Source organism: Myotis daubentonii, chromosome 12, assembly GCF_963259705.1.
Source record: "Myotis daubentonii chromosome 12, mMyoDau2.1, whole genome shotgun sequence".
In the NCBI taxonomy this organism is placed as follows: domain Eukaryota; kingdom Metazoa; phylum Chordata; class Mammalia; order Chiroptera; family Vespertilionidae; genus Myotis; species Myotis daubentonii.
In genome coordinates, this window is record NC_081851.1 from 58,001,763 (window position 1) to 58,029,034 (window position 27,272).

At 52.7% G+C, this 27,272-nt stretch overlaps 1 long non-coding RNA gene across 1 annotated transcript; it reads right to left on the reverse strand.

Annotated features, from left to right (window-relative positions):
- Nucleotides 1–2,169: 2,169 nt before the first annotated feature.
- On the reverse strand, nt 2,170–14,226 carry LOC132213421 (uncharacterized). Its single transcript, XR_009447993.1, has 3 exons — nt 14,078–14,226; nt 4,455–4,584; nt 2,170–2,660 (listed from the first exon to the last, which is right to left on the reverse strand). It is a non-coding gene; the product is annotated as an uncharacterized LOC132213421 (long non-coding RNA).
- Nucleotides 14,227–27,272: the final 13,046 nt, after the last annotated feature.

A 27,272-nucleotide genomic window follows, 5' to 3' on the forward strand; every position in this document is an offset into this window, starting at 1 on the left:
GGGTTCCTTCTTTTCTCACATGCTCAGAGTTTGTTTACCGGGTGAAGCAAGGGGCCGCCCCAACAAAGGGGATGCGGGCACGGATAACCCAATCTTTCTGGGCCGGGCTGGGCCGCTGCGAGGACCAGGATTGAACCCAGCCTGCTCCAAGGCTGGACTTGGAGAAGCTGCCTGGCCGCCTGCTGTTTGTTGCAAAACAATGAGTCAGCCTGGCGCAGAGGGGAGTGGGGGTGGAGAAGGATTAGAGGGGCCTCTCCCCCACCAGCCCTGCCTCCGGCCTTTCCCAGGGTGGGTTCTGCTCACCCCCGCCCGCCGGGCACTTAGAAAGCTCACCCATTTCCTTTTTTGTTGTTTGGCTGCGATAGGAAAAGTATTGAAAAATAGAAAGTGCCCTAGACAGGAAAACACTCTGAAAGCTGAAACCCGAAACCAGCCGGCCTTGGACCAACACCCCGGCGGGTGGGAGGGTGGGTCAGCCAGCCGGGACTCCATCCCTGGCAGCAGCCCAGGATGGCACCTGGAGCCCTGGTCAGTAGCGAGGAGAACTTAGAGGTCCAGAAATAAATGGTAACTGGTTCAAGGTCACTGGTGCTGATGGCCAGGAGGGTGGGGCAGGTCCTGTGGGAAGGTCGCCGGGACCAGGTTACTGGCCGCAAGAGCCTTGGAGACATACCCCTCCTTTTTAAAAACTGACCTTGCCCAGGGACCATGCCCTTCATCCCGTGTAGGACAGCTCCCCGCCAGGGGCACATCCGGGGATGAAGCAATTCTCTACCCTGGCGCTCCCTGGATGAGCCACTGTGGCTGCTCTGGATCCCATCTGGCCAACAGTGGGTATCACAAACCATTCCATTCCTTTCCTGTGTCTCTCCCCTCCACCTTCAGGACCCTTCCTTGCTTTATCGGAGAAATATAGTGCTTTCCCCCTAGTTAGAACCGGACAGAGGGAACTTGCTCAAGGTCACAGAGCAAATTCATTAATTCGTTCATCAAAGCCTCATTGGACTGCTGCTGAGCCAAACCCCACAGAGGAATGAGAAGGGGAGGGGGGCACCGGCTCCTCAAAGTCAGTTGCCTAAACGGAGAACTACTCTCTAATAGTGCATTATTCAAGACTTACCTGCCAGGAGTGCAGTGGGGACACCAAGGGGCCTGATCCAACCTGAGCATTAGGGCAGGCTTCCTGGAGGAGGCGGACAGAGCAGCCTCTTAAAGTCTGAGTAGGAGAGTGTGCAGGGCTGGGGAGTGGCAGGGGAGGGTGTTTTGGACTGGGGAGAAATCAAATCCACCACCTCTGGGCCCCCTTTCTGGGTTCTACCCTCTGGTCTACAGGCACTATTGAGCTCGTAACACCGTGGAAGAACCTATTTCCTCTGGTAACACTATCATGACACCACCGTGAGCTGTGACCTAAGAGAGAATGCAGGGCAACGTTCACATGGTGCTTGCCCTCAAGAAGCCTCCTGCGCCAGTGGGAAGACAAAACTATTACCCCGAGGAAAAGGATTGCCCCGAGAAAAGCCACTGTGTGTCCCTACGCCGGATGTACCTCGTTTCATCCCGGCCAGACTTCTGTGACCGAATACTCTTAGCACCCCTTCTTTACAGAGAGGAAACAGAGGCTTGGGAAAGATCAGTAACTTGTCCTGGTCGCCACCTGGTAAGGGGTAGATTCAGAATCGAAACCCAGGGGCCTGGCTGTAGAGCCTGAGCCCCCAACCACTGTTCTTACTTCAGTTGTGGGGAGGGAGGCAGCTGTCCTAGACTTTCTTTGGTGGGCAATAGGGTGTCAACAAAGGCTTCTGAGGGAGGGCAGTACACAATCTGATCTGTGTTTTGGCACAGTAACTCCTGAGGTCACTTGGAGAATGTATTAATGTTACCAGCAAGATGACGAGACCTCATTTCTTGTCTTTTTCTTTTTTTATTAATATGTTTTTATTGATTTTTAGGGAGACAGGAAGGGAGAGGTATAGAAAGACAGAAACATCATCGATCGGCTGCCTCCTGCATGCCCCATACTGGGGATCAAGTCCGCAACCCAGATATTTGCCCTGATCGGAATCGAACCAATGACCTCTTGGTCATGGGTTGCCACTCAACCACTGAGCCACACCGGCCTGGAAGTTCTTGCCTTCTTGAAGGAAAGATTTCAATCAAGAGACAAAGTGTAGTAAAGTAAGTAAGAATTTATTGGCCACATCATAAATATGTTTAGGACGGAGAAACAAGGAAGGGCACAGAAGAAGCAACAGGAGAGCCCAGGCTGGGCTGCTTTGGCTCACTGAGAAGTCAGAGAAAAGGGGGCCTTGAAGACAGGTTCAGGGGTGAGCCATGGATGAGCTGCCGCTGCCCATTGCTCCCCTGGTGGCAAGTCTCATAGGGCCCCTTAGAGGAAAGAAGGGGAACGGGAATGGCTCCCCTGGGGAAGAGCAGGCACCGGGTCCTTCATCCTGAGCGTATTTATCTCTCTTTCGGGTGTAAATCTTAGGGGAGGTCTCAGGAGAGGGTCTTAATAGAAGATTCCCCAGCTTTCCAGGTGTGCTCTTTCAGGATCATGACTGGTCCCTGTCGGGGCAGGGGGTCATTAGCCAGTGCAGCTGGTCCCGAGGCGGCCATGGCGCCGCTTGTCTGGTTTTGCTGCTTTTCTGGATCTGGAGCTGAAATACAACGGAGGCCTAGATGCTATCTTTTGGGAGGAAAAGGCCAGGGGCTCTGAGCCGAAGGAGCAGCGATATGAAAGCTCAGGGGTCCAAAACCACACGACAGGTTCTTGTTTTCCCAGTTTTGCCCCTTGCTAGGCAGCTGGGGCTTTCTGCCCTGGTGAGTTTATGTACCTGGCCCATCGTCCTTGCTCTGCTTGTGTCTGTCTAACTGCCTATAGCATTAAGGGCAGAAAGCAAAGGAAGATGAGTGCCTTAGTGATCAGATGAGAGAGGATAAAGTGGGGCATTGGGGGTGCTGAAGCAAAGGGATTGCTCAGAGAGGTAGCAGCCCTGGCCCTATTCTCAGAAGACTAGTCCTTGCTTGACCTCTGACCATCTACTGCTAAGGAAGCTCAAACAGTGGCCGTTTATTAGACAACAACTGAATACCTACTAAGTGCAGGACATGTCAGCCCTGGAACACAAGAAACAGACAGTCTCTGTCCTCAGAGCTCAGGTTCCTGTGGTGCAGTCATTCTTAAACAGTTAGCAATAGAACTCATGCACTTTCCCCCTCTAACCTCCCACAATTCTGAGAGAAGTTTAGATTATTCTCTAATTATTTAGGTGCAATCATCTCTCTGCCACCATCTCTCCCAGGTCCCTGGGAGACTTCTCTGTCATTTCCCACAGGACCAAGCACAGTTCTGAATACATAACTAACTACTCATTTAGTGTTTGCTGAGACTAATGAGTCTCAATGGGGAAAAACTATTTCCAGACTGACCTTGAATCCAGACCACAAATTCCTTAATCTATCCTGGCAGTTTTTAAGGGGTGCTGCTTGTCTTTCATTCTCTGTCAAAGAATGAAACTGACTGATGGGGCGGTTCTGTGAGGTCACATCCTGTTTCTGCAGGCGCAGTGAGGATGACACTGCTGAGCCTTTAAGGCCGCCAAGCTGTATGGGGGGAGGGGGGGGGAATTGGGGGAGTGGGCGCAGATCTCTGCAGCTGCCAGTCACCCCCAAAGAGCCAATCAGCACAAGAAATCTGGAACTACAAGCTGATCTCTGTGATAAATGGGAGGGCTGTGACCAGCATTGGGGTGGGTGTTTTGTATTACCACAAGCCCAAGGCTAGCCCAGACTTTGATTGTTGTGGTTAAGTACAGACAAGCCTTACGTTGGGAAGGAAGGGACCCCTCACAGCTCTTCCTGAGGGCTCTGGTGCCTGTGGCTCAAGAGTGAGAAATGGGACAGGACCTGGGAGCCTTGAGTAGGAACTGGCCATGGGAGGTCATGGTGTACATATTGCAGGGACTGGTGTGCATTTTGGGGCTGTTTTTATTTCTGGGACCTGCATGTTCCTATTTCCTCTTTGCCCTTCCTTAGGATTTACTACAGCCCTCTGGGAATTTGCAGCTGCATAAGGGTCTGGGATCTTGGGAGGGGAGGTGATGGACGAGCTAAGGACCACCAGGCCGAGCTCAGGACAGGACCAGGAGGTGGGGGATGCTGAAGCTTTGGGTTTTCATGAGGGGTTCTCTCTCTCCCTCTCCCAGACCCTGTCCCAGCAGCAGGGTGGCGCAGGGCATGACTGAAACTATTTCTTCCTTTTATTTCTGGCAAAGCTACAGGAGGGGAGTTCCCCTTCTCTGTTTGTTTTGATTCTGTTGTTTTCTTAAAGAGAGGAAGGAAAACCATCATCACTTTTTCGGTTTTATGAACAAAGGCAGGCAGAGAGGATGTTCGCTGGGGCTGGGGCTGGGGCTGGGGCTGGGGCTGGAGCTGTGGGGGCTGGGCCTCACCTCCGTCTCCCCCTCAGTCTTCTCTCCGGCAGGTTGGAGCCCCCAGAACACAGATCAGGCCCGGTGGTGTGGAGTCAATTTTAGGTGCTGGCTCTGCCTTTGAATAGCTTTGAACCTCTCTGAGGTGCATCTGTAAAAATGAGAGTTGTCAGATCTGCTTTATAGGATTGTTGAGACTAAAAACAAAAGGAAAACACTAACCTGTAAAACACAGTGTCAGGCATACAGTAAATGCTCCAGAAATGTCCTTCCTTTGCTTCCTTCCATTTGTGTGTGCATTTGTGTGTGTGTGCATTTGTGTGTGTGCGTGTGTGTGCGCGCGCATGTGCACATGCTATCCTTTGGCCCAGTTGCATGGAGTGGGGGAAACTTCTCTACTGGGCAGTGACAGGCCCAGATGCCAAAGCTCATCAGTGACTGACAAGAATGCAAATAGTGGAGTGGCTTTTGTTCAACATGTGGACTCGGCCTGGGTTTGAATCCTTGCTCTGCTACTAACCAGCTCTGTGACATGGGCACATGTGACTTAACCTCTCTGGGCCCCAGTTTTGTAATCTGTAAAATAGGGGGGATGGTAATGGGGAGTTTCTGTGAGAATTCAATGAGATAAGGAATTCATGGGACTTACTTAGCACAGGTCCCAGTTGGTGCTTAATAAATGCTCCATTTAAAAACAAAAAAAGAAAAACAAGCCCACAGGTTACTCTGCTTGTGTTCTTGGAGTTGTGGGCTGGTGTGACCCTCCCCCCGCCCCACCCCACACCCCCGCTTCTGGAATCGTCTCCGTGTCCTCCCCGGGACCCCTTCCTGGCTCCAGCAGCTGCCTGGACCTCCTTCAAGACAGAGCTCACCCTGCTGAGCACCCCCTCCTGAGTTTTTCCCTCCTGGGTCTTGTCTCCCCTCCTGTGGCTTGGCCGGGCCCAGCCCCCATGCCCAGCCCCAGCCTCCTCCACCCCCAGCCCAGCCTCTGCATAGGGGACCAGAGTGTTGGTTCCCAACCACATGAAGAAAGGCACACGGAAAAGCCATAAACCCAAAGGCTGAGAGGGATGTTTGTCAAAGCAGGACAGATCTGTGGCCAGGGACATGGAGGGAGTGTGCTGGGACTTGAGCGGAAGCGGGCATTACAGGGGAGAGGGGATGAGCACCGAGGAGCTGGCTGGGCAGGGCAGGAAGGAGGCCCATTAACACTTCTGCCCCGACTGCGCTTCCTCCGGCACCTCGGCCAGGGTGCACACAGGCGCGTTTGTCCAGCGTTCACTGTGGCACTGTGTTCAGCGTGGCCCCTGCCCCCAGCCCCAGGTGGGCGGTGTTGCCTGGGCACAAGTGTGCCCTTTATGAATGGGCAGTGCCGGAGGAAGGCAGCACCTCCTTGGACCGGGACCACCCCCCAGAATTCAGAGTTGAACCTGGAGCTTTGTCCCTCCTGGCCATGTAAGCACACAGGGAGCCTGGTCACATGGGGCGGAGGGGTGTGGCTTTGCCCCCAGGACACCCCCCTCCCGCACCGCCCCCCCCCCCCCGCCATCCCTACCCCTCCAATCTTCGGGCTACATCCCAGGAGAAGGCAGCCAGGTTAGGAAGAGTCCCTCAAGTGACCTCTCCAGGGCCCAGTCTGGGGGATGGTCCCCTCACCTTGTCTGCTGCCACCTCCTGGGGCTGAAGTAGGGGATTTTCAACTCCTTGAGGGGCTCTAAGGGGTGAGTGTTGCCTTGGTGAGGACTACAGAGGAGAGAGAAAGCAGGTCCCCCATCGCCCTTCCTCCTCCACTCCAGGAGGAGTGGGGCCTTCGTCAAGCGTCCAGGGGCAGCCTGACCACCCTCTCCGTGGGCCCAGTCCATGAGAGCCTGGGATTGAATTCTCACAGGGGCCCCTGGAGCTCTTCCTAGGGCCAGTGGGTGACAGAAGTCACACATCTCACAGACAAACCCTCCTGTTCAGGTCCCACTGCACTTCAGTTCCCCCCCATCACACAGATCCTTAAGTCCCACTTCCTCTCCCCAGGCCTGCCTTATCTATTGCACATTTAATCCGTTGACAGGTGCAGGCACGTGCTGGCTGCCTGTCAGCGCCCCCTAGAGAGGGCCCAAGGACCTGCATTCCATTCCCCTCCCTCAAGGAGGATCACACTAAAGGGTTTCTCACAGGGAGGAGAGGGGAGAAGGACAGGAGAACGGGCTCTGAGCTCCACTCCCTGTGGCCATGACTCCAGGCTCACCACGGGTGCAGGTAACCCCTTTCTGTAGGTATCATTGTCCTCCTTTTACACACAGGATACAGGGAGAAAGAGGCCTTGCCTTCTAGGGTTTGCAGGGAGGGCTCCTCAGTGAGGGACAGACCCACAGGCTGGGTGGAGGGGCATCCTCTGGGGTGACTGAGCTGAGTCCTGCCTGGTGGTACCCCGTGGGCCCTGTGCCCCTGGCGCCCCTTCTCTCTGCCGGGCTCTGTGTGGTGGGTGGACTGGGTTAGGGTGGGTGGGAGGAGGGAGGGAGCCAGGCCCTAACTTCACCCCTTTTCTAGGCCAGGTGCTCAGTCTGATGAGCTTCCCTACCCCCTGGAGAAACCCTGTGAGTGTGACACTGCTCTTGACCACAGCCACCAATGTTGTTTTAAAAAATCCTCACCTGAGGATTTTTTTTATTGATTTGAGAGAGAAAGAGGAAGGAAGTGTGTGTGTGGGGGGGGGCGGGGGAGAGAGGGAGAGAGAGAGAAACATTGATGTGAGAGAGAAGCATCGATCGGTTGCCTCCCATATGCACCCCGACCGGGGATCAAACTCAGCCTAGGTATGTGCCCTGACTGGGAACTGAACCTGTGACCCTTCGGCTCCAACCACTGAGCCACATGGGCCAGGGCCACAGCCACCCATGTTGACTTGGGTTCATCTCCCACCTGATGGCCAGGCTGAAGGAAATGTAACTGGAGGGCACGACACAGGCCTCAGTCACAAATCCAAGTCCTTCACAATCTGCAGAGTCAGAGGCAAAGCTGGCTGTCAGGCACGGACACCCCCAACGCCACACAAACACAGACAGAAGCGCTTCCTCCACGCCCAGCACTCCCCTCCTCCACAACGTGGACATCCATGCAGACACACCTCTGGCACAAACACACTCTCGCCACCCGCGCCCAGCCCTCTGCGGCATGGACGGACGGACAGTACAGACACCCCCAGCTGATGAACGCACAGCACCCCCCACCCCGTGGAAACTTTCCTCCAACCACAACCTCACAGACGCGTAGATGCCACAGCTCGCCTCACAGATACCCCCTCCTGACCTCAACCACACTGATGAGCTCAGAGATTCAAGACACCTGCATGTCAGAGAGCCTCCCACACCTGTGTGCGCATGCCCACAGACACACGCTCGGCCCAGAACCCTGAGCCAAGCCCCTCTCCTCCCAGGGTATGCTGCTAGACCACTTATTTAGGATTCATGGATTTTGAAAGGTGTGTGTGTGTGTGTGTGTGTGTGTGTGTGTAAGGCGGGGGGGGGGGGCGGGGGGGCAGTATGAGAATATGCAGACAAGCAAAGCGGAGAGGAAGAGAAGGAAGGAAAAGCTCGGTGACTCACTTCCAGTTTAACAATGCCACATCTCAGCTCCCCAGCCAGGGGGAAGGGCCCACTTGTCAACACAGCCGGGGCCTGACTGTGGGATGGTAAGTGAGGTCCTGTCCCCAGGCCTATCAGACCAGGAGGTGAGGACCCCCTCCAGAGACAGTTGCCCTTCCCTGTGTGCACCCCGCTCCCCACACCTGTGTCCGGACCTATCTCTAGGTGCTCTGGCTGCATTCCCCGTTCCTGACCAAACAAGCCCCAGGGCCCTTGTGGGTCCTCCCACAGTCCTGAGGCCAGGCGTGCCCCCAGTACTCACAGCCGGGCCTATGCTCCGGGTTCTAGGTCCCATATTTGCTACCCAACTGCTCACTGCTTGAGTGCCCTCCGGGCCCCCATCCTCCAGGCCAGGGGTGGGCAAACTTTTTGACTCGAGGGCCACAATGGGTTCTCAAACTGGACCGGAGGGCCGGAACAAAAGCATGGATGGAGTGTTTGTGTGAACTAATATAAATTCAAAGTAAACATCATTACATAAAAGGGTACCGTCTTTTTTTTTTTTTTTTAGTTTTATTCATTTCAAACGGGCCAGATCCAGCCCGCGGGCCGTAGTTTGCCCACGGCCGCTCCAGGCTCTGCTTCTTCCCTGACGTCGTCTCCTGGCCCTGAACTCTTCCAGCCCCAAACCATGGTTTCTATTCCTTACTAGGTGTACCTGTTAGTAATGCGGATTTTTTTCAATAGATGGAGTTACACATATGTTGATATATATATGCGATTTGATATGTATGCTATTTTGTTGCACTGACAAAAAGCTTCAAAACTTCATATGTCAAATTTTCTGAAGGTGTTAACATTGTAGATATAGTTACGCTTAAAAATGTTAAATTTCATGCCAAAAAAAAGAGCATTTGCAGGAAGTTGTTCTTTTTAAAGGCATACAACACTTTTTTAAAAAAACCTTTTTTTTATTTTAATATATTTTATTGGTTTTTTACAGAGAGGAAGGGAGAGGGATAGAGAGTTAGAAACATTGATGAGAGACAATGAGAGAGAGAAACATTGATCAGCTGCCTCCTGCACACCCCCTACTGGGGATGTGCCTGCAACCAAGGTACATGCCCTTGACCGGAATCAAACCTGGGACCCTTCAGTCCGCAGGCCAACACTCTATTCACTGAGCCAAACCAGTTAGGGCTTCGGGAAGTTTTAATTCATTACTTTATTTTCAAGAAAAGTGCTGCTGAAAGTTATCATATACTTCGGGAAGCTTATGGTGAATATGCTCTATCTCAAGATACTTGTGAACACTGGCTTAAACGTGTTAAAGTGATGATTTCGGTGTGAAAGACAAAGAACATCCAGGTCAACCAAAAAAGTTTGAAGACCAACCATTACAAGCATTATTGGATGAAGTTGCATGTCAAACTCTAAAACAACTTGCAGAAAGATTAAACATTGCTCAGCAAACAATTTCCGATCGTTTACAAGCAATGGGAAAGATTTTAAAGGAAGGAAAATGGGTGCTACCTCAACTGAACAAAAGACAAATGGAAAACCGAAAAGTCGTCAGTAAAATGTTGCTTCAATGGCACGAAAGAAAGTCTTTTTTGCATGGAATTGTGACTGGTGATGAAAAGTGGATTTATTTTGAGAATCCCAAACGCACAAAATCATGGGTTGATCTAGGTCAACCATTAACATCAACTGCAAGGCCAAATCACTTCAGAAAGAAGATAATGCTCTGAGTTTGGTGGGATCAGGAAGGTGTGGTACTACCAGCTTCTAAAACCAGGTGAGATCGTTAATACTGATCGCTACCAACAACAAATAATCAATGTGAACCACCATTTGATCGTAAAACCACCAGAATGGGCCAGAAGACACAGCAAAGTAATTTTACTTCATGATGACGCACCATCACACACTTCAAAACCAGTTAAAGACACGTTAAAAGATCTTGCCTGGGAAGTATTAACCCATCCGCTGCATTCACCAGACCTTGCGCCTTCAGATTACCGCCTGTTCCGATCGATAGCATATGCACTTTCTGAGCAGCACTTCAAAACGTATGAAGAAGTGGAAAATTGGGTCTCTGAATGGTCTGCCTCAAAACAAGAAAAGTTCTATTGGGACGGTATCCACAAATTACCTGAAAGATGGGGGAAATATGTAGCTAGCGATGGACATTACTTTGAATAAAGCACTTTTGATGTTTCTCTTGAAATTATTGTGTTTTCTTTGATTACAAAGCCGACATTATTAACCAGTAAATGGTCAATCCGCATTTTTTAACCAGTATCCGCATTTTTAACTGGTAAAGGGTAAATCCGCATTATTAACCGGTACCCCTAGTATTTTCTGGGTAGTGAGCCTCCCAGTTAGAGTATGAGCTCCTGAAAGGCAGGTTCTGAAATTTCTTCTTATGACTCCAGAACTCCAACTCCCCCTCTCCTACCTCTGCCAGCAGAGCCCTGGAAACTAGCAAGGTCTTGAGGGAAGGGCAATAAGGGAAGAGAAGGACCAAAAACAAGGGAGCTCTTCTTTGGTCTCTGCTCACTAGTAACTGGTTTCCCTCTGTACTTGAATGTCTGGGAGGCCCCTCCCCATCCTGCCGCTCCCACAGGCTGGGACAGCCAGGGAGGATTTCTCATTAGGTTTCCTCTTCCCTCTCCCCTATGAGGGCCCAGAGAACAGGGCAGGGCCGGGTCTACTGTACTCCTTCTTGGAGCCAGGCCTGTGCTGGCTTTTCTCATGAGCTCGCTTACCCCACCATAGCCCTATGTTATGGGGGCTCTCAGACTCAGTTTACAGTTGAGGAAACTCAGGCTTCCAGAGGCCGGGGAATTGCCCAGGTTACCCAGCTGGTAAGCAGCAGAGCCCCAGAGCCTGCACTCCCCACCTGGTACTGTCCTGTCCCCACCATCCCTGCCCCTCAGCAAGCCCTGCCTCTGTCCCCAGTTTGCCTCTGTATCCTGCTGGTCTCCCACCTTGCACGTTTGCTCTGCTTTGCCTGCCCGAAACTCTGTCTATTTTTGCCCCTCACCCCTTTGTCTGACTGCATGTCCTTTAACTTGCCCCTGGAGCAGAGTGAAATTTGCCTGGAGTTGAGGACATTTCTGATTCTCATAGGGAGCCAGGCTTAGCACACACTTTTGCATGTGGAATCCATCTTTTCTTAAATCTGGGATGAGAAGCTAGACAGGGACTTGTCCTTCCCTCTCCTCAACACCACCAGGGACTGTGCATATAAGAGATGTCCCTCTTTCTGACTCGCTGTCTCACACACTTACACAAATACACATACACATGCACACAGCAGACTTGCCTGCAGAGCCTACACAATCCCCGTTGCAAACGATGATGGAAAAAACAGGCAATGGGCTCTGAGAAATGCACGGGGCAGACGCTCCTTGTGGCACAAACTCAAGTGTGTGATCCCAGCCTGCAGATAGCTTGTAATTATTTGGTAATAAATCACATTCCAAACCCAAGCCAGCTGCCCCTGGCTTTTTCCCTCTCTCCTGTGCTCCTTGCCAGACCCACAATGTCTCGGCATTGGATGTGAAATATGGTTGTGATTTTCCTGCCTAACCAAAGTCAAGGCTGATTCCTCGATGAGTTCAGTTTTCCTGGAAGATAAAGACTGACCCAGATTCTTGTGTTTTGATGTTATGGAGGCATGGTTTCCAGGGAAGGGGGCAGATGGATAGTCTTTGGATACAGCGGTCTACTCTATGCCACAAGGGGGCTTTGGGTGACCCAGTGGGGAGTGGCTAGCACAGCTGGGGGTGGACCTGACCCACCTTGTGTGGTCTTCATGACACAGAGTTGGGAATAGGCCTGGTAGGATTGTACTTCGCTACCCCCTTGAAGTTAATGTGGTCTAGTGACTTGCTTTGGCCAATGTAATCTGAGTAAAACCGACACATGCCACTTCCAGGTAGCAACAACAAAAAAAGAGCTAATGTGTGAACTCCCACATCCCTTCTCGCTGCCATGGTGATGGTGAACAATGATGTTGATAGGACCATCCTTTAGCCTGGGTCCTGGAGTGAGGACAACGGAGCCCAGAACCCTCCAGGTGACCCGCACTGCTCATGTGGCATGAGAGGGAAGTAAGTATTGTTTTAAACCACTGACATGTTGGGATGTTTGTTACCACCACGGCATATCCTGCTTGGTGCGCGTACCTTATAAGGTAGATGAGAGGATTCATACAACAATGCATGTGAAGAGCTTAACACAGTGCCTCTGAATACGCCTCTTCCTCTTCCTCCTTCTCCCTCCTCTTTTCATGTTATTTCACTTTTTATGCAACTTTGAGCCGAGTCACAAACATTTACCCAGGTTCTCTAAGTGTCTGGTACAGGAGCACAGAAAGGGTCCGGGTGACAGACCTGCATGTCAGTCACTGTCACACGATGTGCTAAGCGCTACATGGTGGTGTGAGGCCAGAGCTAGCTCAGCCAGGGGAGCGAGAAGTAAGTCTATTGGGATTCTCTAAAGCAGCGGTTCTCAACCTGTGGGTCGCGACCCCTTTGGGGGTTGAAATGTCCTCAACTCCAGGTCGCCTAAGACCATCGGAAAACACATATATAATTACATATTGTTTTTGTGATTAATCACTGTGCTTTAATTATGTTCAATTTGTAACAATGAAAATACATCCTGCATATCAGATATTTACATTACGATTCATAACAGTAGCAAAATTACAGTTATGAAGTAGCAACGAAAATAATTTTATGGTTGGGGGTCACAACATGAGGAACTGTATTAAAGGGTCGCAGCATTAAGAAGGTTGAGAACCACTGCTCTAAAGCAAGCATGTCAAACTTAAAGACTAACATGGGCCAAATAAACGAGGCAGGTGGCCTGTGGGCCGCAAGTTTGACATGCTTGCTCTAGAGTGAGGTCTGAACTAGGTTACTGGGGTGTTGGTTTGATTTTTTCAAGCAGAGCAAAGAGAAGGTGTCCCCTCCTCCTCCTCCTCCTCCTCCTCCTCCTCCTCCTCCTCCTCCTCCTTCTTCTTCTTCTTCTTCTTCTTCTTCTTCTTCTTCTTCTTCTTCTTCTTCTTCTTCTTCTTCTTCTTCCTCCTCCTCCTCCTCCTCCTCCTCCTCCTCCTCCTCCTCTTCTCCTTCTTCTTCTTCTTCTTCTTCTTCTTCTTCTTCTTCTTCTTCTTCTTCTTCTTCTTCTTCTTCTTCTTCTTCTTCTTCTTCTTCTTCTTCTTCTTCTTCTTCTTCTGTATAAAGGGTGTTGTTGTTTTTTAAAAAATATATGTTTATTGATTTCAGAGAGGAAGGGAGAGGGAGAGAGAGATAGAAACATCACTGATGAGAGAGAATCATTGATTGGCTGCCTCCTGGACACCCCCTACTGGGGATCGAGCCTGCAACCCAGGCATATGCCCTTGACCGGAATCAAATCCGCGACCCTTCAATCTACAGGCTGACGCTCTATCCACTGAGCCAAGCCGGCTAGGGTGAGAAGATGTGTTCTAATAGTGAGAGCAGCAGCCATTTACAGGGCATCTACTCTGTGCCAGCCACTGAACCAGACATGCCAGCCAATTCTCCCTGCCAGAGCGACGATAGCCATGGTGTGAGTACTATTGTCAGCCCATTTTATAGATGAGAAAAACCAAGGCCAGGGAGGTTGCGGAACTCCCTCAAGGTTGGGCAGCTGGTAAATGGCAGAGTGTGTGTGAAGATACAGAAGTGAGGCAACTCCTAACTGGCCTCCAGACTAGCGCCTCCGGAAGGGCCGTATGACTCCAGGGACATCAGTCTAAGAATGTATTCCTGCTTCACAGTGTGGCCCGAGGGGAGCTTCCCAAACACAGCCCTGTTCATGAACCTGCCGCGGCTCCCCACGGCATTCTAGACAAGATCTGGCAGTCGGGCTGGCTACTCTGGGCCCCTCCCGGCCTTTCCAGCATTGTCTCTGGCTGCACTCATTCACATTCCCAGGGTTCTTGTCTGAGCCTGAACATTTCCTCCTATTTTCTGCCTCTTGGGTTTTGCTCAAGCATTTGTTTGGAATGCCCTTTCCCAATATACTCACCGTCCCTCCAGAGTTCAGCATTCCTACTTTCTCTCTCTGCCCCAGGTGTCCTTGCTGGAATCCAGTTTCGAGGAGATGCCTGTTGTGTTGATGTGCTCTGGTTTGAACGCTAGGATATGCAGGTATTTGCTAATATTCGGCATAGAGGTTTTCAGTCATACATACGTATGATTTATGGGTACATATAAATAGATCAAAGGTGTGTGCTAGGAGCTGTTTTTACTGATAGCAATACACAAGTCTGGGGACTGCTGCCATCTAGACGATGGGGAGTTAGTTGTTGAAGTTTGCCGTTTACTGGCTGTGTGACTTGGGCATGTTCCTCCACCTCTCTGAGACCACGTTTTCCTACGTGTAAATGGGAATAATATTCGTTCCTACTCCCTGGGGCTAGTGACAGCTCAATGCAATGAAACCTGTGAAGGAAAGAACATCGCCTCCATGTGTCCTGAGTCCCAGCCTGAGGAGGGGCCCTGCTGGGTTCGTCTGGGTGGCAGGCGAGGCTGAGACCATCCCAGTGGTGTTTGATAAAAGGCGGGGACTCTTCCCCGGCCAAGTAAATATTACTATAAGAAAAGACCGTCTCTAGGGAACGGCTCCCTCCCGCTCCCCCCTTGAGGGCCAAAGTCCCCAGGGGCCAGTCTGGAGGCTCCTTTTATGTGACTGTAAAATAATCCAGGGCCTGGCAGGGTCGAGCCTGGGCGGGCCCTGACGCGTAGGTCGGCATTGATGTGGTCAATGATTACCTTTTATGCCAGGCCATAAAGGCAACCGTCCAGCCCCCGGACAATGCCCCCTCCAGACAATGCCCTGGGAGGGTGGGTGGACACACACACACCTGCTGGGCAGGAACCTGTCCGCCCTTGAGGTCTCTGAGGACATCCTCACCAGGTGTCTCCCTCTCCCCCAGGAGTTTCCTGGATACTTGGCCCAGGAACTAAGGGGGTTTGGAGGACTGTAAGTAGAGCCCAATGAGGTGTGAGACACAAAGAGCTTCACCCCGGGCCCTGGATCCTATTCCAGGTGGGTCTATGCAGAAGGGGGAGTGGCAGTCACCCAGACTCAGGCACCAAGTCCCAGTGGACAGGTGATACAGTTGAAGTCTGGGTGGGAAGTGAACTGCCCAGGGTCCTGAGGAAGATAACAGTGGCCGGAGCTGGGAGTCGGACCCATCCTCTCCAACATCATTGGATCAGCAGGGTCCAGGTGGGAAGGTCAGGATCAGGAAGTTTAAGTCATTTCTCAGAGAGCCTATCTCCCCTGAGGCTCAGAGGGGATCAGGAAGGACCTGAGGGCCTAGTTGTGAGGCCAACGTTGCCAACAGACCGAGGATGACCTCAGGTGGCCATAGAGGCTGTCTGCTGGGCCCGTGCTCTGCTCCCACAGGCCCATTTCTCTGTCCTAATGGGGACGGGGAGGCCGGCTGAGAGGGGCAGGGCTGCGGCATAGACAGCCAGATTACCATTCCACCCTCTAGGTCAGTGATGGCGAACCTATGACACGCGTGTTAGAGGTGACACGCGAACTCATTTTTTTGGTTGATTTTTCTTTGTTAAATGGCATTTAAATATATAAAATAAACATCAAAAATATAAGTCTTTGTTTTACTATGGTTGCAAATATCAAAAAATTTCTATATGTGACACGGCACCAGAGTTAAGTTAAGGTTTTTCAAAATACTGGCACGCCGAGCTCAAAAGGTTCGCCATCACTGCTCTAGGTGGATAAGGCCCAGGAGCCTTTGTTCAGCTGGAGAAGCAGGGGCTGAGGCCCCTGGCAGTGGTCCTGGCAGGTTCAGGTACCTGGGGCATGGCTGTGGGGTGCCTGAGGCTGGAGGTCAGGAGGCCTGCGTCCAGGCCCGCCCTGCTCTGCCTGGGCGTCACTTTCCTCCTGAGGAGAGAGCTCTACGCTCTCTTCTTGGTGGGCAGGGTGGGGATTGAACCCAAGACTCCAGGGGGCAGCTCTCGGACAAGCCAGGCTCTATCTGGAGGAAAGAGGGCTGTGACTTGCAGTGGCCGTAAACATTCCATGGAATCCTAGTGGAGTTGCTCTGAGACGGCTGGAGTGGTCCAATCAACCTTTGGCTCTGATAAAGATAAGTGGACCCAAGGTGATAACACACAAACCAGAAACTGTCAACACCGGCTAATTAGGGTACTGGGTGCTGCACCACACCCGTTACGAACTGACATGGGGAGAAATCTCAGGTGAGGGAGCTGGGTTTGACCTGGGTGGGGGAGGGTCTGGGCTCACTGCCTGTACCTTCGCCTTATGGCCTTTTTGTCACCTTCTCCTTCCAATGACTTCCCCACCTCCACCCTCAGCCCATTCCTCTGCCTACATGACATTACATAACAGAATATGAAAGAACAAAATCTATCCAAACATTGTGCAATATGACATGATTAGCATGATGTAACACAGTGGAAAGAGTCCTGAGCTGGGTGCCAAGAGACCTGATTTTGCCTTGCTGGGCATGACCTTGAACCAGTCATTTCTTTGGGAACGTCAGTCCTCCGCTCTGCAAAATGGGGGGTGGAGATGGGGCAGTGATACAGTGACCCCCCGCTGGGATCCTGCTAGGTCTAACGTTCATGCTCTTTTGCTACAAAACCCTGCAATCTTCGAAGCAAACAAACCATGTTGCTGATGCCACCAGCAATGCTGGGGTGTGCGTGACACTTGACAGAACCACAAGTCTGTCTGCAGGAGCGGGAGCCCATGCGGAGGGCCCCAGGGCGTGGACAGTTCTCAGGGCCCCTGGAATTCCTCTCCCCGTCTGAGCCAGAAGTCAGTGCGCTTGCTGCTTGCTCTTGGGCACTCGGTCTATTTTTAACTCAGTGCCTCTTAAATAAATGTGGTATTGGCTCAATGGTCCATTTCCCTCCATCGTCTGCACCTCCACCCCTCCAAGTGTACACACACACTGAAGTGGCCACCCAGAGGTGACAGGGTGCTGTGCCCAGGCCAGTGTCCAGGCCCAGGCTGGGCTGCCTTCGAGCTGGTTCAGCCCCACACCTCTCCCAAGGTCAGCCCCCCACAGATTCTGCTTCCTGCAGTAACGCCCAACCTGAGAGCAGGCAGAAGCCCCCACTGTCCTGGGAACTGGTAGGAAAGGCGAGAATAGGGTTGTCCAGGGTGAACAGAGAGGAGGAGGGCTCTGATCATCCTCCTTGTGGCCACTTCTCCAGGCAGTGAAGAGTTGCCTGCATGGCTAACTTGCCAGGCTAGGTGCCGGGCAGCAAGGCAGGGTGGGGACTCAGGCCCAGGCCCCCCACCAGCTCTCACAGAGCTCAGGAAGGAAGAGGGCCAATGCCAACACCTGGGGACTGAAGTAACAGGCTCAGCAGAAGCCACTGCAAGGGGCAGAGGCTCTAGGTTGGGACAGTTGCTCCTGTGGGGGCAGTGGTCAGGGGTGCAGTGAAGAAGAGAAGGGAGGGTCCCGGGAAGGTGGGCAGAAATGTATCATTCCACAACCTCTCTCAGCTTCAGTTTCCTCATCTGAGCAATGGGTACAATTAATGGTACTTGATTCATAGGCTTCTGTGGGGATCAAATGAATGGAGACATGTAAAGCTCTCAGTACAGGGCTCCCTTGTTGACCTGTGGACTGCTGGCTTCTGGTCGGGAAGGCAAGGAGGGAGGGCATTTTGGGCTGAGCCATCAACAGCGTGTACATGGGGCAAAACAAACCAAACCAAACCAAAACAAAAAACAACAAAGAACAGAAAAGAAAATACTCTGACCCTAAGCCGTCTGCAGGTCCTGGGAAGTAGTACCGAGCCACCTGGCCAGGGACAGGTACAGGCACAGGGGAGGTGTTCGGTGGGCCACTCAGCAATCGCTAAGCCTAGCCCAGGAACAGTGGGGCCCAATCGGGCAGACCCTATTGGGAAAGTCCCCACAACTGGGCCACCAGGGCTGATCTCAGCTGCTAGGGGTTGTGTCAGGGCCCAGGGCTTTGTGGGGCTTTAATATTTTCTATGAGGCTAGAGTGGGGGTGGGGCGGAGACCTTGAGGGGTTGCCAACGATGAGGAGCCTAGAGGTGAGTACAGTGTGTGTGTGTGTGTGTGTGTGTGTGTGAGAGAGAGAGAGAGAGAGAGGCCAACGATGAGGAGTCTAGAGGTGAGTACAGTGTGTGTGTGTGTGTGTGTGTGTGTGTGTGTGTGTGTGTGTGAGAGAGAGAGAGAGAGAGAGAGAGAGAGAGAGAGAGAGAGAGAGGGAGGGAGAGAGAGAGAATTGTAAGTTGGGGTTATATGCCAAGGAGCAGGGATCCTAAATCGCCAGCATTTGTGATTGGTGCCCATTTTGAGGAGGGGCCGCTCCCCCAGCCTGGGCAGGCTCTGCTCGTGCTCCAGTACCAGGAGGTGCCAGGGCCTCCTTAAGGAGAGGCCAGGAGGCCCCTCCCTGCCCTGCCTCAGCCCCACACCTGCACTGTTTCATCGCTGGTCAGAGCGTGGCTGGGTGTGAATGGGAGTGTGTGTGTGTGTGTGTGTGTGTGTGTGTGTGTGTGTGTGTACATGTGGCAATTCTAGATCAAAGAATGCTCAGAAGGTCCTGCTGAAGGTCAGCGAGCAGCGAGGGCCTGGCCCGCCTCCTCAGCCCCTGGCACCCAGACAGCTCCTTCCTTCCTACCCAAACCCGCCAGGCCTCGAGGGCAGGGGGAGCTGACTGGCCCTCTGACTGGGGCTGGGCAGGAGGAGGGGCTGGAAGTGCCTGGGAGGAGCCCATTTAGTCGAATGCTAAGAGGCAGGCCCCACACTAGGTCCCGGGCAGGGGGCAGTGTTGCTGGGGCTTTGCTGCCAGTGCCCAGGTCCGAGTTGGGAGCTGGGGCCTGGGGTCAGCAGGTAGGACATGCTCTTGGGCCACCTCAGCAGCAGGTGGAGGTCCCCGAGGTGAATAGTCAGCAGATGGCTGCGCACAGGCCCGGAGGGTCTTGGGGGACTGGCTACACAGGGTGGTGGGCAGCTCCCGGGAAGGCTGCAGGGCTCGTCCAGCGTGGGGAACCATCAGGGGCAGGCCCCGTGGCACCCAGCCCAGGGCAGGACACACAGTGACACAAGCTCTGGTAATGGGATGGGACTGAGGAAAGCTGGTGTGGGGGGGGGATGCTGGACCCCGAGAGTCCAGAAAAAGCCCCCGGGGACACACTGCGTGGGGAGGGGCCCCCTGTGGGTCTCACGCCTGCCAAGGCCCAGTCACAGAGAGGAGGATCGGCCGTGTCAAGCTCTGTGGACCCAGATGCTGCATCTGTGGGGCTGTGGGTGGGCCCTTCTCGTTTATCCCAGTTCCAGCCGTAGCAGCCCTGTGGAAATGTCTCCCCTGAAAGAGGCCGCCTTTGAGCTTTCCAGGAATGCTGGCCTGGGCAGAGCCCGGGCGCGGGGAAGGGACGGGCATGAGGGGGGGGGGCATATTTCAGAGCTCAGTGTTCCCACGGGCCTGGTGCCTGGCCTGGGAAGAACCAGGAGGTCACAGGGATGTGCCTGGCAGCATGAGGATAAGGCAAGTGTGTGTGTAGGGAGGATAGGGGACAGACACACAGACATGGGGCTGGAAATGACCTGGAATGTCACAAGTCTGTGCTCCTAAAGCCAAAGGCAGCTTAGACCAAGTAACTCACCTTTTCTTGCTTAAAAATGTAAGTTTAAAGAGACAATAGTCTAGTATAGTGGTTTATAAAGGGGGCTCTGGTGGCACGCGGCCTGGGGTTGAATCCAGACTACGCTGCCCACTCTTAGCAGCTGTGACTTCAGGTAAATTGCTCCATCCATATCCCTGTCTCGGTTTCCACAACTGTGAAATGGGCATCAGAGTAGTACTGACCTCACAGGGTCACTGCCAGGATTAAGTGAAGTGCTTCAAAATGGGCCTGACACAGAGTGAACGCTACACAGGTGTGATTGGCCCCGAAGGAATAAATGCCATGCCAATCCCTCAATCAATGCCAGGCTCAGGCCCAGGCCAGTGCTGAGCCCACATGGGGTGTGGCATGGCTACCAGCGTCAGCACATCCAAAGTCCCTGGACCTGCTGAGTTGGCAGAGGGCCTGCCCTGGCACTCCCCAGCCCTGAAGAAAGCCCTAGAAAAGTGCTGGGGCTTTCCCAGGTGTCAGTGGGCGGAGGAAACAGGGGACTAGGAGACTGAATGTTCCTTCCATGGCCTGCTGACCTCCCTTGCCATCGCTGTGGGCTGGGCTGGGCTGACTAGTCGGTTGTGCATCTTTTCCATGGGAAGCTGAGGGTGAGAGAGGGTGCAGGACTCACTCCACGGCGGCTGTAGGGACGAGTGTGTGCTTGTGGAAGCTCACCATCCTTCTTCCATGGGCTGAGGCCTGCTCTGGCTGGAACCCCATAGCAGCTAGTCCACACTGGTCCATCTGGCACCAATTTTTAGCTGACTTACACTTCTAATGATTTCATCCAGCTATTCAGTTGGTTAAGTCTGCCAACAAACACATATTAGGCCTTACTGCAGTGGTTCTCAACCTTCCTAATGCCGCGACCCTTTAATACAGTTCCTCATGTTGTGGTGACCCCCAATTTCATTGTTACAAATTGAACATAATTAAAGCATAGTGATTAATCACAAAAACAATATGTAATTATATATGTGTTTTCTGATGGTCTTAGGCGACTCCTGTGAAAGGGTCATCCGACCCCTAAAGGGGTCACTACCCACAGGTTGAGAACCGCTGCCTTACTGTGTGTCACACTGTTAAACATTATGTATACAGAGGTCTCTGTCTTGAATGATGGGACCAGTACATGGGGTCCCGGACTGAGATGGGAAAGGGGTTCCTGGCGGTAGGAATAGTGTGGACCACGGTATATGGGGAGGGGATGCCTACCCAAGGCATGAACAGTGGCTGGAGGGAGGAGGGAACCTGTCTCAGGGCAGGAGACAGGGCTGGACGGTGACATCTGGAAGGTGACTCAGGCTAAGGTTTTCCTTGGAAGGAGCCATCGAAGGTGAGACTTCAAATATCCGGAGGGGGTGTGAGGGAGGGGTGTGTGTGTGTGTGTCTGCTATAACTTGGGCACTCCCCAGTTACTTTGGGAGGGCTATCTTTAGAAGTCTTAGCCCATAGATATGGCCCCTACCCGCACCCCATCCTATGAACACCTGCTCAAGTGAGAACACCTGGAGGTGATTCCACATCTGGGCTTGTACCTGGCTGGAAGGTGCAACTCTGGGCATCAGGCCAAGCAGGTGCTGGCCTCCCTGGGACTCTGGCCTGGGGAGGAGCTGGGGAGTGCGATGGGAAAGTGTCTGGGGTGGGAGTAGCTGGTCTTCAGGTGCTTGTGGGGCTTCAGAGAGTGACTGGGTGGAGCTGTTCAGTGGCCATCCACCCATTCCTGTCTATTTGCCCATCCATCCTCCTGTGCCTTTCAGTCCATCTGCCAGTCTGTCCATTTGCTCATCCATTTGCCACCTGTCTGTCCCTGCCCCCACCTCCATCAGGCTGCTCCCCTTGGGCACCTCATTCTTCAGTCCTGTGACTTGGGCTGTGATCACAGGCCTGGCCCTGGCCCTCAATAGCCCCTGGGTCACAGTACACCTTCCTCATTACTGGTGGTCAGGCCCCGCCGGCCTCCACTTCACCCCACGGGCGTCTTGAGGTCCTAGCACAGACTTGGTGCTCACTTACCAGTCCTAGTGCCAAAGATGCTCAGATGCCAGCCCTCTTCCTGGAAGGCCCTCCCTTCTCTCACTGCATAAGGCTCCTCTCCACCCGCCAAGGGCTGCAGACTACCCTGCCCTGCCCTGCCTTCTCAGGCTCGCTCTGTGCAGCTGCCTGCAGGCTGTGGGAGGCCCATCCCAGGCCCGTGGAAGCAGTGCCCAGTGCTCCTGGATGGGGAGGGGCTGCCTAAAACTCAGAGCAAACCAGGGGATTCCCCGGGACATGGCCCAGCCAGCCCTTGCCCGACTTGGAGCTCCAGCACAGTGCTGTGGCTCCCCAGGAAGGTTTTCCTATAGAAAACAGAGATTCCCCACTCCGTCCCAAATAGGGGCTTCACTCTACTGCTTCCCTGGGACTCCCCCCCCCCCCCCTGCCACTCAAGGCCTCTCCCTGGCCCGGACTCTGGGTGTGGGGATCAGCCAGGCCAGAGAAGGCCAGGCCTCCTAATTCTGCCCTCTCCAGGGCCTAATAGAACTTAACCCTGGTGTGGGGATGGGGGTAAGGATGTGTGTGTGTGTGTGGGGGGGGGGGGTAATTAAACACAGAATGTGTGTGTGTGTGCGCGTGCTCGTGCACAGGCGAGTGTATATGTACATTTATTTATAGAGCAAATATGAACACTAGCTATATGCCAGACACTTCTAAAGGCGTTGAAGGAACAACAAACTGGACAAAACCAGCAGGCACTGCCCTCAGGAGGCTGATGTTCTATGTGGGGAGACTCAGGAGCCACTGGGTGTGTGTTGGTGTGTATGGGGGAGTGTGAGTATGGTGAGAGGGTGTGATGTGGATCAGGGGCCTGGACCAGGGTTGAGCCTCAGCAAGGATGTGTGCATGTAAACTTACGTGTGTGTCTTTGTGGGTGTCCGTGGGCCCCCTGGGTCTGTGCTCGGCAGTTGGAGTGTGTCTGTGCAGGCCCAGAACTGGCCCGCGCATGCACTGCAGCCAGTTTGGGAGGCTGTGTGGCAGCCACACCTGGCTGACTCCCAGGCTGTAAGCCTCTATTTTTAGAAATGACAGCCTGTCGATCCCCCAACACACCTGTTCAGGTGGCCAGCCGCTGAGGAGGGCCCAGCTGGCCTGCCGGGGGAGGGAACCTGCCTCAGCCAGTGCCACCCGCTCTCTGCAGCGCAGGCCCACACAGAGCAGCCTCTGGCCTCCGGTTAAGCAGGATGGGCTGTCCCCGGGGCCCCCATGGTCCATCCACGTGGGACCCCCAGACCCCATATCTGCAGTCCTAACTCCTCTCCCCCGGGAACGCCCCTCCTCACCCCCCTTTGCAGGAGGCCTAGCTCTGGAACCCTCCAGGATGCTGCTGGCCCACCATGCCCGGCCCTGTCACCCTGAGAGGTGGGTCAGGTGGGGCTGGAGATGGGAGGAGAGATGGGTCAGAGGTGACCTCCTCTCTTACCAAGTGACTGGGCCCCTCCACCAACTCCTCCTTGCAAGGGGCTTCTTTCCTGGCTGCGGGTGGACTGCCCAGAGAGGCAGAAGCTGGGCTGCCTTTTGTGTCGCCCTCCCCTGCCTCTAACCCCCCTCATTTTCTCCCCTCTGTGTCCTGTCATTCTCATCTTCTCTCTCTCCCCCTTGGTCACCTTTCTAAAGAAAGCTAACAGCAATGTGCACCGAGCTTCAGCGATAACGCAGGCACCGTGCCACATGCTTTACATATATGATCTCCCTTAAACCTCCCAGCAACCTGTGAGGTCACAGAGAGAAAGCTGCTGCTCAGAGGGATCCAAGTCACTAAGTGAGGAGGGCGCAGAGTAAGGGTTCAAGTCCAGGCTCAGGCAAGTCCTTGCTTATACGTTGTCCTTGGCCTACTATCCTCCCAGACACGGTCTTGGTGGGAGCTGAGCTGTGGCCCAAGAGCCCCTCCTTGGGCTGTGGAAGGGTGTGCAGAAGGAGGCGGGAATGACAGACACATTGAAGATCCAGGGAATGGCCACGGAAGCTGTGCAGGGGGACCCCAGCTACCTCTCATGCTCTAGCCCCTCCCCTGCTACAGAACCTTCAATGGCTCCCTACTAGCATTGACCATGGTGAGCTCAAAGCCATCCCCAGCTGGCCTGCAGCCTTTCCTGTGCTACCACCACCTCTTCCTCCCCGACAGCACCTTCTCAACGGGCCGGTACTTGCTCCTGCTCTGCCGCGGCCTCCGTGCAGCGGCTCTCCTTCCAGGGCTGCTAGAAGGTGGGAATGAAAAAGGCCGTACCTGGAGCTAAGCACCCACGGACTTCATTTCATTTAATCTGCACAATGTCCCCACAAGCTAGGCTCTCGTGTACAATTTGTACCAACAAGGAAACTGTTCCGAGGAGGCAGCCAGTTGCCCACAGCTAGAAAGGGCACAAGCGCGATTCAACACTGTGCCGTCCAGTTCCATTGGGTTTAAGAGACAGCTCTTCACTGAACGGAGCAGCTCCAAGTCCTATGCCAGCAACCGGGGTAGAGAGAGTGTTAGGGGAGGAGGCTCGCGCACACACACAGACACAGACACACACACACACACTCACATGCGTGCACGCACACATGCTTGCCTGTTTGAACACACGCACTCAATAAGTGCACACACACACATGTCCATACTCCACACAGGGTCCTAATAGCACTTCCTGTAGGTTCCCTCTGCCCTTTCCCCTCTCAGTTTTAGGTGGGGAGGGAAGGCAGACAGGGAGGAGGGGAGGTGCAGAATTGCTCACCTCCCAGTCTTAAAACCTTCACACTTGTGACTCAGACCCCCAGATGGTCCCTTTCAAGGAATGATCTCTAGTTCCCTTTAAAAGAGGGATGAGTAGGAAAGAGAAAAACACATTTTGTTCTGATGTCTCACGATGTCATTTGGAGACAATTTGTCCCTTTTCCTCCCTATCTCTGCCCTCCCGCTCCCCACCCCAACGCCAGGCTGGTCCTTCCCAAAACCCCAGGGTCCAGCCCTGAGCCACTCGCTTGGGAGTGGGGTTGACCCACGAGAGGGTTTCTTCTCTGTGACTGCCAGGGGCTTGGGAGAGAAGCTGGGGGTCCTTGGCTAGCCCCAGGTTCAGATCCAATCTCTTTCACTGTCTCCCTCTTTTGCTGAGAGGGCCAGCTGGTTCTTGGACCAGAAGCCGAGAGTAGGACTGTGTCAGCCTGGGTCAGAGGTTTATAGACTTTTAAATAAAAACCACCATTGGCCCTGGACTCCCGCTTACTTTTGGAGGCCCCACCCAAACTACATGAGACACGTGAAAGCACACTCTGACCCCAAACCGAGTGTCATTTTATAGCAAACCATTAAAAGGGGTTTCAAATCATTATGAGTGTGCGATTATCCAATTACAGCTCATTCATTTAACTTAAAATTGACTCTAATTTCCTTAAAAGCATCATGCATATTTGGAAATTCTTCAAAATGAGCACATCTAAACCAACAAATTGCTTTCAAATGTAATGTTCATAAGTTCCAGGTTTTCCAGTTAATGAACTTGCCATAAGATGGTGCTTGATTAACATGAAGTTACATCGTTTTTGTTTCAATTTTCTAGTCTTTTAAAAATATTTTAAAGTCAATACTCCCCCCCCCCCCCCCAGGTCTCAAACTTTTGTTTTTGCAGAACCTCAAACATTTCATAGGTCCGAGATACTTTGCCTGTGTGACTGGAAGAATAAACAGCTGGGAGCATGTACTGTTGAAGAGAGAGAAATACAATAGGTTGCAAACGTGAAAAAGGTGCTAATATACCTCATAATAAAGACTACACATTAAAACGAGAGAACCCGTCATCTTTCAGATTGGCAAAGACAAGAAAGTGGCTTTGGTATAATTTGGTGCAGTATTTTGAGGGCCTATTGGATAATATCCATCAAAATGCAAGTGTACATTCCCTTTGCCCAGTGTGGTCACCCTTCAGGAATCTAGATTCCCAGAAATGCACAAAGGTGGGTGGCGAAAGATGTTCATGGCCATGGAAGACTAGAGGCGGATTTGATGTCGACCAATAGAGGAGCGACATAAAAATGGCGGACACCCCCACATTGGGATAGTATGTGTCTGTGGAAGAACGTGTACACGTGTGGATGTGGGAAAAACACCTGGATACTGTGTTAAGTGAAAAAAAAAATCCAGGTACAGAACAATGTGTACTGCGTGATTTCTTTTGAGAAAAAGGAAAATGATAGACATGGCATACACTAGAAAATGCCTGGAAACAATGGGCAGGAGACGTAGAAACTGGAAAGAATGGGATCTCTGAGAAAGAAACTGGGAAGATGGAGGCAGAATTACTTTTCACTTTTGCTATGCTTAATTTAAAAAAATGTATTTTTTATTGATTTCAGAGAGGAAGAGAGAGATAAAAACATCAATGATGAGAGAGAATCATTGATCAGCTGCCTCCTGCATACCCCACACTGGGGATCAAGCTCACAACCCCACCCAGGCATGTACCCTGACCAGGAATTGAACCGTGACTCCTGGTACTTAAGTCAACACTCAATCACTGAGCCACACCAGCTGGGCTGCTTAATTAAAAAAAAAATATATCACTTAACAGATGCCTGTGGAATAAAAGCAGTAAAACAAATGGATGAATGAATGAATTCTAGCTGCCACATGGAGGAAGGAATTGTCCTGTAGCCTGAAGTCTAGTGGCTCCCACCACCAATAGACTATTCGCCTGGGAGAGGAGGAGAGGGGAGGATCCTGAGGCTTCCTCCAGGAGGGCTGGAAGGATGGAGAAAGCTGGGCAGAGGGAAAAGAGAAGTAGGGGAAAGTTTGTGGGTTTGTGTCCTGGGAGGACTGCCTCTCCGCATCTACCGCTACGCCCCGTCCTTCCCTAGAGGGTACATCTATTTCAAGCCTGGAAAGTCCCAGCGCCTAGCACGATGCTGGCATAGAATTTGTGGCAATAAATAGTGGTTGACTGAATAGATGGAATCAGTCACTGGTTAGGCCAGGCCACATGTTGGTCACTCCTGTGCCTTCCCCAAACACCTCTTCCCTACCCAACAGCAGCAACAACAACAACAACAACAACGGCCTCAGGGCTGCCATGGACAGCTGTGCAGGCCGTGCACCGCCCAACCCAGGAGGTGCCATTTTCCTAGACTGCGTGTGGGTGATGCCTCCTGAAGTGTGGGACACGGCGCACCTGCAAAACCCCGTTCCTTCTTCTTTCAGGCTCAGGGGACCTGAAGCCACGTGAGAGTGAGCACGGTAAGGGAAGGGGATCTCCCAATCCGGACATTGCAGGCTGCCCCTCCTTTTCCCTCCAATTCCTAAGGCCCCTCCCTTTCTTTGTTCCTCTTTAACTTGGCCTGGAGGTGGCTTGGCCAAATCTGGCCAGTTATTCTGTCCCCGAGCTACAGAGTCTGGAACTTGCAGTATGATCTTGGCAAGACCCCAAACCTCTCTGGGCCTCAGTTTCTGGGTCTCGTTTTCTGCATCTAAGGAATAAGTACACGTGTAGGGAGCAGTTCATGTTGATTCTCTTTCACTGGAAGAGACATTATGGAGATAAAGGAGGAAGGAATGC